Source organism: Pseudonaja textilis, chromosome 5 (assembly GCF_049901715.1).
Source record: "Pseudonaja textilis isolate UNSWEBS1 chromosome 5, rPseTex1.2, whole genome shotgun sequence".
In the NCBI taxonomy this organism is placed as follows: domain Eukaryota; kingdom Metazoa; phylum Chordata; class Lepidosauria; order Squamata; family Elapidae; genus Pseudonaja; species Pseudonaja textilis.
This window is the reverse complement of record NC_141994.1, coordinates 69,763,279-69,775,565: the sequence shown is the minus strand read 5'-3', so window position 1 is coordinate 69,775,565 and position 12,287 is coordinate 69,763,279. Positions and strand designations below refer to the sequence as shown.

At 41.6% G+C, this 12,287-nt stretch overlaps 1 protein-coding gene across 3 annotated transcripts in view; it reads left to right on the top strand.

The window, feature by feature from the left end:
- Positions 1-12,287, top strand: part of GATA3 (GATA binding protein 3) — a 69,536-nt gene that overhangs the window by 21,367 nt on the left and 35,882 nt on the right. The window lies entirely within an intron of this gene.

The window sequence follows — 12,287 nt, the reverse complement described above, 5'->3', positions numbered from 1 at the left end:
TGGATCGATCCAGAGCTTTCTTATCAGCTACAGAGACCTCCAGGAAAGCCTTGCCGGCCTTGTGGGTTGCAGAAGAAATAGGCCGGCAAGGCAGGTGTCAGAGTGTGTGAGGCCTGGCTACAACTGTCCAAAGGTAAGGAGTAGGGCAGCTCCACCCCCCCATTCCCACCCTAGCTTAATTTTTACCTGTGCACTCTGGAGGGGTTGAGATCTTAATTAGGGCTTATTTGGGGGATAGGGCTTATATTGAGCGTATATGTAAAAAATCAAGCTAGGGCTTACTTTCAGGGTAGGTTGTATTTTCAGAGAAGGGGTTTGATGGACAGTTGCTAGATCTACAGATGTGGAGAGCCTGGGTATAGTCCTAATTCATCTACTTACATATAGTCCTAATTCATCTACTTAGACACTTGTTGTTTGAGAAGGTGTTTGATGGACAGCTGCTAGGTCCCTCAAACGTTGGAAGGGGTTCTTCTGTTGAGAGCTTGGAGGTAGTCTTGGGTCATCTTCTTACACCCATGTTTGAGGAGGTGGTTTGATGGACAGTTGCTAGGTCCCTCAAACGTTGGAAGGGAGTTTCCTTTTGCAAGCCTGGGTAAAGTTTTGGGTTACATCCATACTTGGAGAAGTGGGCATCACTGTAGGTGTCCTTCCAAAAGGCCTAGGAACATTTTGATTTCCACATTAGCTCGAATTCTGGCTTGTTCTCACCATGGTACAGTTAACCCACAATAGGAACTTGCTTTATGCATCACACAAAATTACCCAGATGGTGGTTTGCAAACCACCATGATTGAATTCACACAATATTTGGATTTCATACACCATATTGCTAAATTAACCATTTTATACACCCCTTCTTTCTTTCTTTCTTTCTTTCTTTCTTTCTTTCTTTCTTTCTTTCTTTCTTTCTTTCTTTCTTTCTTTCTTTCTTTCTTTCTTTCGCAAGCTACTCAATTTAGGAGTCTGGCAGCCTTGCAAACCTAATATAATAGTGAATAATAATGTTCGGCGTTCTCAGAGAAGCCGGTATCGTAAACTAGCAAAATGGGGTTGGTTTGCACAACCTTCCGAGTAGCAAAAAAACCCAAACTTGGTTAAAACTGGGCTTGAGATGTTCATGGGAATCCAGTTGCTGAGTTTTTAACACAGCTGCTGCGGTGTGTGGTGTGTGAACTGCAGTTTGATTTGTGATAAGCCAAACAGAGTCAATTCCCAGGACGAGTTAGCCTTAAATATGAGCCAGGCAACAGCAATCGGTGGGGTTCTGCATTCTATTATTGCTGGCTGGATGAAGAATTCTGGGAGTTGAAGTCTCCCCGTTGCCGAATTTGGAGACCGCTGGCCTAGAGGAACAGGCTAGGGAGATCTAAACTGCTGCTTCTGTCTCTTAACATTTCTTTTTCCCCCGATGCTTGTGGCAAGATCTTCTGAAGAAGACATGTTGGCTTTTGCAAATATTGGCCAACCAACCTTGCCTTGCTGACTGGTAGAAGTTCAGATGATTAATTTTGGTACACTGGCTGCTCATATTTTTGACTTAGGGGGAAATACCTTTAGGCAGCCGAATCAAAGAGGTTTGTGGGTGGAAAACCAGGGGTAGATTTTTAAAGTGGCAATTACATTGAACACAATTCTACGATTGCAAGCAAACTTCCTCGTTCTGTGCTCAGAATGTCCTGTTCTTTTACCCTAAATGTGCCCCCTTTTGCACCCTGGATTGTAACATCACAGGGTGGCTAAGAAAATAATCCATTTTGTAAGCCTGGAATCTACTCATCCCCCTCCCCACCTCTAAAAGAGACACCTCTTCAAGAGAGACAACTAACCTAGAACTAAAGGACAAATTTCCTGTCTGTTAGAACAATTATTCAGTGAAACAGCTTGCTTCCAGAAGTTGGAAGCTCCATCACTGGAGATTTTGAAGAAGAGATTGGACAACCACTTGTCTAAAATGGTATAAGGTTTCCTGCTTGGACAGGAGATTGGATTAGAAGACCTTCCAACTCTATTCTCCTGTCCTCTCCCCTCCTGTCCTCTCCCCTCCCCTCCCTTCCCCCCCTTCCCCTCGTCTCCCCTCCTCTTCTCTCCTCTCCTCTACTTTCTCTTCTCCCCTCTTCTCTCTTTCCTCTCCTTTCCTCTCTACTCCTTTCTTCTCTTCTCTTTTCTCTCTCCTAAGTCTGTTATTCTTAAGATGCCCATGGAGGTCCACCTCAGCATTTGTGACCTCCATTCGTTGGGAATGGTATGGGCCAAACTAAGACCTTGTTAAAGTTTCCTCAACTTTGACAGGAAGACCATTCAAAGTTCTTAACTTTTTGCATTGCCAGGGCTCTATTGGAGCAAAGGTGACTTATCCTCAAAGAAGTCTTCCCCTCCTTTCTAAATTTTATTTGTATATTTTTCTTTAACATACAGGAGTACTTAATAAACAGTGTATTGGTCTGGGTCAGTTTACCTATATATAATATCAACAATAATAACAAGATTTACTGTTATATACTAGTATTCTTCCAACTCCTAATTTCTACCTCTGCTGTCTAACTATTTGTAAAACAAATCCCATATTAAACAGTATTCTGCGTCCTCTTTATCCTTTATCATTAATGTTAACCTATCCATTTACGCACAGACTGATTTTTTTTTAAAATGATGCTTTCATCTGTAGGAGTTCCAATATTGGGCAAATACAATTCTCTGCCAAACCTATTTGCAAAGCCTTTCCAAAAAGTTGTGGTGGTTTGCAAATCTTGGTTTTCTCTCTCCCCGCCCACTTTAAGTCTCCTCTGTTTAATTATTTCAAGCGAACCAATCCGCAATTGAGAGGTACTAATATAGAGATACTAATACCACTCTATAAAGGTACTAAGACCACTCTATAAAGCCTTAGTAAGACCACACCTAGAGTCCTGCATCCAGTTTTGTTCACCACATTATAAAAAAGATGTTGAGACTCTAGAAAAAGTGCAGAGCAGAGCAACCAGGATGATGAGGGGACTGGAGACTAAAACATATGATGAACGGTTAAAGGAATTGGGCCTGGCTAGTCTAGGGAAGAGAAGGACCAAGGGAAACAGGATAGCGGTCTTCCATTATTTGAGGGGCTGCCACAGAGAGGAGGAAGGGGTCAAGCTATTTTCTAAAGTGCCTGTAGGCCAGACGAGGAATAATGGATGGAAACTGAACAAGGAGAGATTGAACCTGGAAATAAGGAGAAACTTTCTGACAGTAAGAACAATCAACCAATGGAACACCTTGCCCTCAGAAGTTGTGGGAGCTTCATCACTTGAGACTTTCAAGAGGAGACTGGACTGCCACCTGTCAGAAATGGTGTAGGGTCTCCCATTTGGGCAGGGGGTTGGACTAGATGACCTATAAGATCTCTTCCAACTCTGATGATCTGTTATTTATTTATTACCTGAAATTTCAGGGAACCAGTTTCGACAGGTAGATAGCTGGCATTAGAAAACCAACATGGAAAATGGAATGGGGTTGACATCATGGTTATGGTTAGGAAACACTCGTATTTGGTGGTTTCTGAGTTTCTTCACATTTTTCACATTCTGTTGCAATTTGGACAAGAGGGGAAAAGAGGAACAATTTGGATTGTGGCTCAGACAGGCTGACGTAATTTCTTGTGGCTCACTTGAACAGTCAACCTCAAAGATGTCAAAGAACAAAATTCCTACCCACGTTGACTTCTGGTTCCAACTTCCTTTCCATCTTACTGGACCCGTTTGAAAGTAATACAGGTAGCCCTTGATTTACGACCACAATCGAGTCCAGAATTGTAGTTGCTAAGTGAAACATTTGTTAGGTGAATATTGCCTCCTTTTATGGCCTTTCTTGCTCCAGTTGTTAAGTGAATCACTGCAGCTGTTAAGCTATGAAGTGAATCTGGCTTCCCCATTGAGGTTGCTTGTCAGAAGTTTGCACACAATAATCCCGCGACACAGTCGTAAATATGAGTCAGTTGCCAAGCCTCCCAATTTTGATCATGGGATCACGGGGATGGTGCAGTGGCTTTAAGTGTGAAAAAGAGTCATAAGTCACTTTTTTCCTAGTGCTGCTGTAACTTTGAATGGGCACTAAATGAACTTTTGTATAAGTACAAAAGTAGGATGATAATTAAGTGATTTATTTATCTTCCCCTTTCTTATCAGCAATCTTGTGTGTATCAGTTTGCTACAAAAATATACCAATGTCATTTACTTGTAATGTGTCTAGATTAGTGAATTTACTTTACACAGAACAATCTAAGTCTGTTGGAGTAAATCTGGGGTTTGGTTGTGCTTGTTCAAACTATGCCAGAAATGAGAGCCCTTCAAGACAACCTATTTTTTTTCCTCTCTCTATTTTACTGCAAAGTTTAATGCAGAAGTCTTAATTTGTTGCATCTTGTTGATTGGGGCAAAAAAAGATTATATATTGGGGCAGAATTCAGATGACAACTGCCTCACTTAGCAATGGCTTTGCAGCTTGTTTATTGTATGTCTAAAGACTGCATTCATGGATGATCTAAGACATTGGATGGTGAAGAAGTTAGTACAACTATATCATTCATTTACAACCACAATGAAGAGCAGAATTTCCTTCCCATGGAGACCAAATTTCCTCAAAAAAGGGAATAACATGGATGGAAAGAAAGAGGATATACCCAAATCCTAAAAAGTGACAATGAAAACACCCCGAACGCAAAAAGAAACACGGAATCTAATCAGCAAGAACTTCTGTATGACAACTGGAAGAATGCAATTGTTCATTTACTAAACAGAATGGTAGTGCAACCACAATGAAGTGGGATTAGTTTGTTGAGTGTGTTTGGGGCAAAGTGTTTGAAAAAGTTCTGATTGAAAGGGTACAGGTTGGGGTCAAGTGAACCAAATTTGAGAAATGCAGAGAAGCAACTTAGAACTAAGGAGAAAGTTTCTGACGGTGAGAACAATTAACCAGTGAAACAACAGAAATTGTAAATGCTCCAACACTGGAAGTTTTTAAGAAGAGATTAGGTAACCATTTGTCTGCAGTGGTGTAGGGTTTCCTGCCTAGGCAGGGGGCTGGACTAGAAGACCTCCAAGGTCCCTTCCAACTCTGCTATTCTGTTCTGTTATTCATGCTGGGTGGGTTGTATAAACAGGATATTTCTGCAGGTCATTTATATGTATGAAAGCTTATTATCTGTGTGGATCTAGAGAAAGCGTTTGATAAAGTAGATAGGCTTGAGTTATGCAATGCTTTCTACAAGTGTGGTGTTGAAAAGGAAGAAATTGTTGAATGAAATGTACACATCACCTTTATATGGCTGTCCATTTTACCAGTGAATTATGGTGCTAGCAATATTTGTGAGAATTAACGGAGGGCTTAATGAATCTTTAGCTCAGAACAGAGAAGGGAGTAGGAAAAGAATATGCAATTCTCCTTATTTGTATTTATTTATTAGATTTTAATCCCATCTTTATCATTTTATAAGGAACTCAAGGTGGTCAACAGATTTAATAATCCCTCCTCCTATTTTTCCCACAACAACAACAACAACCCTGTGAGGTGTGTTGGGCTGAGAGATAGGGACTGGGCCAGAATCACCCAGTTGGCTTTCATGCATAAAATGGGACTAGAACTCACCGTCTCCTGGTTTCTAAACCAGCACCTTATTTCCACCAAACCATCCCTCTTATTTGTTCAGTGATGCGTTCATTCATCCTGAATGAATAACTCTTTCAAGAATTTTATAATGATGCTAGAGGTGTGTCAGTTGTGGATGTGAACGCACCTGTACTTTTGAACAGAAATGATGCAATGCTGGCTGAGAACGCAAATTTTGCAATATTTGCAGCAAATATTAAAAAGGTTGCATGATGCAACCATGGGTCTGAAAACGAAAGGTTTGTGGATTAATGAGCTTGTGTTTAACAGGAAAACAAAACAAACAATTGCAAGTTATAAAAACAAGGCAAAGCATGTAAAGCAACTAGGTGGATTTGTATCTCCTGGCTAAAATGTTTGTTTAAAGGAGGGCAAATGAATTGAGAAATATTAGGAGAGTCAAACACTGTACAGGAAAAAATAGGAAAATGTAGTTCTATCCACTTTGTTATACAGGAGTGAGAATTCAGAAGGGTTAAAATAATTTGAATGGTGGGAATGTCTTAGCTTAGAAGCACATGCAATAAAAATAGGAAGAGATGGGAATTGAGAATAAATGGCTGCTGAATGAACGAGAGCTGAATACAAAAGAGGTAGCTGGTTATATAGGGGAAAAAAATGAGGATTGAATTGCAAAATTGTTATACGAAGGAAGGGTGAATGAAACCAAGAGGAGGGGAGGACAGAAAATAGTGGGATATTCTAGAAGAAATATTAATATAGAAATATATTAATATAAAAATATAATAGACATATTCTATTTCTGTCAGAAACGGAGAGAGGTGAGAAGTATAACTAACAAAACGCAGTGTAAGAAATAGTTTACAGAAGAGAAGGAAGGAAATATGGTCTGTAAGGTAGAAGGCGATGAATTATGTTGCTATAACTAAATTCAACATATGTGTCTGTTTTTTTTTTTTTTTATCCTTGGGATGCTCATGGTGGACAGGGCATTTCAAGGTCACATCGAGTTTTGTTTTGGATGGAATCTGATGACACCTTGGTTTAGAACCTACCTGTCAGGTGTGGAAGATCAGGTCCACACGTGAAGGCCAAACTAATCTGAGTTATTCCTTAAAGCCCGGGCACAGGAATCTACTCAACTAATGGTGAGCACTTGCTTGGAGTTAGCTAAGACTCCATTAAATTCAAAGGGGTTTGGAATTAGTCCGTTTGTGACTATGTAAGGATTTTAGGCTGATTCCCCCTTTTCACTCCGCCTCCAGGTTATGCCACTCCTTCTTCTACTCTACCAGGAAGGGGAGGCCGAGACCAGCCCCTATTGTAGTCTGTCAACCAGAGAGATAATTATCAAAAATGGAAGAATAAACTGCTATGTACTGATACTCCTGAACAATCAACGGCATTGAAAAAAGCGACATAATTATTTTTCCCGCTGATGACCATTGCCGCATCCCTGTGGTCACGTGATCAACAATTGAATGCTTGGTAATTGACTCGTATTTATGACTGTTGTAGCAGTGGTGGTATTCTATCGGTTTGGCCTGGTTTGGGCGAATCGGTAGTGAAAAGTGCTACCGTTCAGCCGAACCGGTAGTAAAAAAACAGCTACCGGGATTTATTTCCCCCCCCCTCCCAACGATCAGCTGTTCTGAAGATCAGCTGTGCTGGGATCTCCCTCACTGTCTTATTGTTTACCCAGAAGGCTTCCCTGAGGTCTAGGAGGCAAACAGGGGCGCACGGGGTGTGCTGGGTGGCCTTCCCGCACTCTGTTTTTTGCCTCTGGGCCCAGGAGGCCAAAAAATGGAGAGAGAGAGAGTGTGTGTGTGTGTGTGTGTGCTGTGCAAAACAAGAAGCCATGCTCACCCAGTCACAAACCCATGCCCCCATAGCTACTCCTACCTAGCCACACCCACAGAACCGGTAGTAAAAATATTTGCATCCCACCCCTGGGTTGTAGTGTCCTGGCGTCATGTGAATCCCTTCGCCGACCTTCTGACAAAGCAGAGTCAATGGGCAGCCAGATTCACTTAGCAACCATGTTATCAATTTATGTAACAACTGCAGTGAATCACTTAACGGTGGCCAGAAAGGTCGTAAGATGGGTGAAATTCACTTAAGCACTGTCTCACTTAACGAAAGAAATGTTCGGTTCAGTTGTGGTCATACGTCAATGACTAGCTGTAGTTTTTTGGCAGAGTGACTTTGCGTTTCCTTATGACATGAAACTGGATCAAGTCCAAAGAACACGTGGAACTGGATAGAATAGAATATAATTCTTTATTGGCCACATGTGATTGGACACACAAGGAATTTGTCTTGGTGCAAATGCTCTCAATGTACATAAAGGAGCTAAAGGAACTTGACTTGAGGGTGGAAAAATGAAAGAAACGATCCCACTGTTCACTTATTTTTCATTGGATTTTAACTCTCTGGCCAGCTGGGTCTTAATCGAGGTTTTATCGTAAATCTTGCAACCCTCCCTTGCATTTGGTGTAGGTTGCCGTAATGGGTCATCTGTTGCCAGATCTCCTTTTGGAGGGTGAAGTTGGTCCAAAATGCATGTGCTGTAATGTTCTGTCTATTTTGCTTGCACGGATTACCACTCTGTTTTCCAGTGCCATTCCAGGTGCTGATTACAACCTTTGAAGTCCTAAATACTTTTTCCTCCCACTTAAACCAACCTTCATTAATATAAGGATACCTGGCTTGGTAATTGTCCATGAGAAAATGGCCTTGGTATTTTAATTGATGCCATTTTACATCATCAGAAATATCATTTCCACACAGCAGGATTTAATAGTTGAGATTTATCCTGCATTGGTGAGGCCCTACCTGGAGAATGAACACCCGTTTAGGTTAACGACATTTAAGAAATATTCAGGTTTAGGCAGTGGTGGGATTCAAATAATTTAACAATCGTTTCTCTGCCCTAATGATTTCTTCTAACAACCAGTTGACCAAACTGCTCAGAAAGTTAACCGACTGAATCCCACCACTGGGTTTAGGCTAGGGCAGGGGTAGCGAAACTTGGCTCTTTTATCACTTATGGACTTCAACTCCCAGAATTCCCGAGTGAGCCATAAAAGGTTCGCCATCCCCGGCCTACTGGTTTTTCAGTTGTGGGGGAAATCAATTTTTGACTTGAATGGGACTGTTTAATATTTAAAATGCAAAGAGCTAAAGCAAGCAGCTTTATTGTTGTCTATTTTCTATACCAGGGGTGTCAAATTCAAGGCCCTGGGGCCAGATCCCACGGGATGCTTAGATCTGGCCTGGAAACAGTGAAGGACTGGCCTGTGGTGCCTCTGCCAGTGAAAACAGAGCTTAGGAGAGCCCTATGTGGCCCCTTACAAGCTCCATTTTCACTGGCAGAGGGTTACAGGAGGCTGTTGCAACTGAAAACAGAGCTCGGGGGCCTATTTTCGCTGGCAGAGTGCTCAGGCCACCACAGGCATCCTCGACATGAGTGATGTTGACTTGGCCACATCCACCTTAGCCATGTCCACCCCAACCCCGTGAGGTCAAACACAACTCTGATGTGGTCCTCAGTGAAATTGAGTGTGACACCCCTGCTCTATACTATCTATATTGCAAGAAAGTCTCCAAACTGGTTGCTTTTCCCTGGGAATGACCAGATGAGGCTTCATGGACCTTGGGGAAAGTCAAGCTTCTGCCTCTTGTGACTACGCAGGGTTTCTAAGCTAGGTCCTCTCTTGACCCTTCTTTCCAGCTTAGCTGCCAATTTCCCCACACCTTCAAATTCATTATTATGTAGCATTATTATGCAGTCTTCTTCTTATTCCGATGTGCAGACCGAGGAAAAATGGTTTTAGGTTAGAGCTGGTCCTCAGCTTACGACCGCAATTGAACCCAAGGTTTCTGTGGCTAAGCGAGACAGTTGTTAAGTGAGATTTGTCCTCTTTTAAGACTTTGTTGTTGTTGCTAAGTTAGTAACATAACTTATGTTAACTTAACTGCTGAATCCTTGCAGTTGTTAAGTTAGTAAAATGGTTGTTAAGTGAATCTGGCTTCCCCATAGACTTTGCTTGTCAGAAGGTCACAAAAGGAGATCATGTGATGCTGGGACGTGGCAACCGTCATAAATACGAACCAGTTGCCGAACGTATGAATTTTGATCACGTGACCTGGGGATGCTGCAATTGCCGTAAGTGTGAAAAAAGATGCTATGTCCCTTTTTTCAGTGCTCTTGTAATTTCGGTCACTAAAAGAATGGTTGTAAGTTGAGGATTGATTTGAAGTGAATGTTAATAAAAGCTTATTAACAGTAAGAACAGTTTCCCAGCTTGGTCAATGACCCATATAGATAGTTGGCTAGTTTTCCTTGGCTCTTTTCAGGCAGGGGATTGACATACGATTGTCAATCATATGTTAGGATTCCTGAGGTTTAATTTGTATCCATGCATTGAGATTGGTACTCTTTTTGTATTTATATTTTTTATTTGGCTTATGTGTGGCTCAAATCGGGTCCAGTTCTGAGCAGTTTAAGACGACCAAACTCTAATATAATTAAAAATGAAAATCGCAGCAGCGTGAAAAATATAACTCTCTCCAGCATTGGGGGAAAAAAAACCACAGCCCATACACGAAACCATTTATAGGGCCTAGGATGGGATCAGTGGCTCTTTATAATTATATGAAATGGACATTTTAATCATTCAGGTATCTCCAAAGCTAACCTGGTGGTCACATAGAAACAGAATTTCTGCTGTTCTTCCTTCGCTGAGGAATTCCTTAAATCTCGCTTGCTTTTGAAAATTTAATGCTTAAGAAAAAAAATGTAATTTTAGTCCAGGGGGTCTTCAAATTTGGCAACTTTAAAACTTGTGGACTTCAACTCCCAGAATTCCTCCTCCAGTCATGTTAGCTCAGGAATTGTAGGAGTTTGAAGTCCGCAAGTCTTAAACTAGCCAAGGTTGGAGACCTCTGTTTTAGTGTCTTATTTCATCTCCTGGTTTGGATGAGTGGAAATCTGAGTACAACTTATCTATCTATCTAAATTACAGGCAGTAATCCTCAAGTTAATGAACAAAATTGAGCCCAGGCTAAGAGAGGAATTTGTTAAGTGAGTTTTGCCTCATTTAACGAACTATCTTGCGACAGTTGTTAAGTGAATCACTGCAGTTGTTAAATTAGTAACGCGGTTATCAAGAGAATCTGGCTTCCCCACTGACTTGTCAGAAGGTTGCAAAGGGAGAATCACATGACCCCGGGAAACTGCAACTGTCATAAATGTGAGTCAAGCCTCTGAATGTAAATGAAGGGACCATGGGGTGCTGCAATGGTCATAAGTGTGAAAAACGGCCACAAGTCACTTTTTTCAGTGCTGTTGGAACTTTGAACGTTGTTCTGACCCAAACCTTGTTCCAAGGAAACAAACACAAAATGGGGGTAACAGCAAAACCTTTTAATGATTCTTTACAAATTCCATTCCTTCCCGGTTAAAAAGCTGTTTCAAATTAATTGTCTCTGATAAGAATGAGCCTTGCCAAGGTGGTGCAAGGCTGCCAAGAACACTAGATAAAGTTACTAAGAAAGATTTCAAACACAAAGAGTCTCCAAACACCAACCAAGATACTCCGAACGTCCACAAGGCTTGATTGCAAAAACTTCTTTGCTTCCTGCAAAGAACTCCAGTTTCTCAGCTGGCTTTTATCTCTTAAGGGAGGGGCCACTACCTTGCAGCCTTACTTCCAAGTCACGTGTGCTGTTGGAGCTGCTCTTTCCTTTGAGCAGCCCTGCGCGCACGCGCACTGGGCACAGGCTCCTCGGGGACCTCTTCCTCACTGCTGCCAGCCTCCACAAGCTCCGAAGGCAGCACTCCACTCCCTGATGGTCCTGGCCCCATCCCTGCATCACGCACAGGCCCCTCATCTGAGCCCTCGCTCTCCGAGACCTCAGCCATCTGTGCTGAACCACAACAAACGTTCCCTAAGCGAGCTGTTGTACATCCAGGACCATCTGTATTTGGAATTAGCTATTTCATTGCTAGGTGCACCTTTTAGTAACCCAGTAGGAAAAGCTAAGTATTCCAATCGGTCTTTTCAAGCAGAATGTGTGATAATTAATCATAAATCATCACTAAAGATTAGCGGAGAGCCTGTTTGATGTAATAATCAAGGCATCAGACTAGAAACCAGGAGACTGGGAGTTCTAGTTTGCATTGACAAGGTCACCCGTCCTTGGGCTAGTCGCAGGGGTTTGGGATAGCCCCCAGCTAAGATTCTGTGCAGTTCAGAGAAACCCACCATATCCCACTCCTGGCTGAGACAACTTCCTATGATGTTCTAGAAATTAAGCAGGGGGTTGGACTAGAAGACCTCCAAGGTCCCTTCCAACTCTGTTATTTTATTCTGTTCTGTTTTGTTCTGTCTCATTCTATATATTCTATATTCTACATCCCATCCCATTCTATATTCTATATTCCATATTCTATATTCTATGTCTCATCCTGTCCCATCCCATTCTATATTTTATATTTTATATTTTATATTTCATATTCCATATTCTACATCCTGTCCCATCCCATTCTATATTCTATATTTTATATCTCATCCTGTCTCATTCTATTCTATTCTATTCTATTCTATTCTATTCTATTCTATTCTATTCTATTCTATTCTATTCTATTCTATTCTATTCTATTCTAGTCCAGTCCAGTC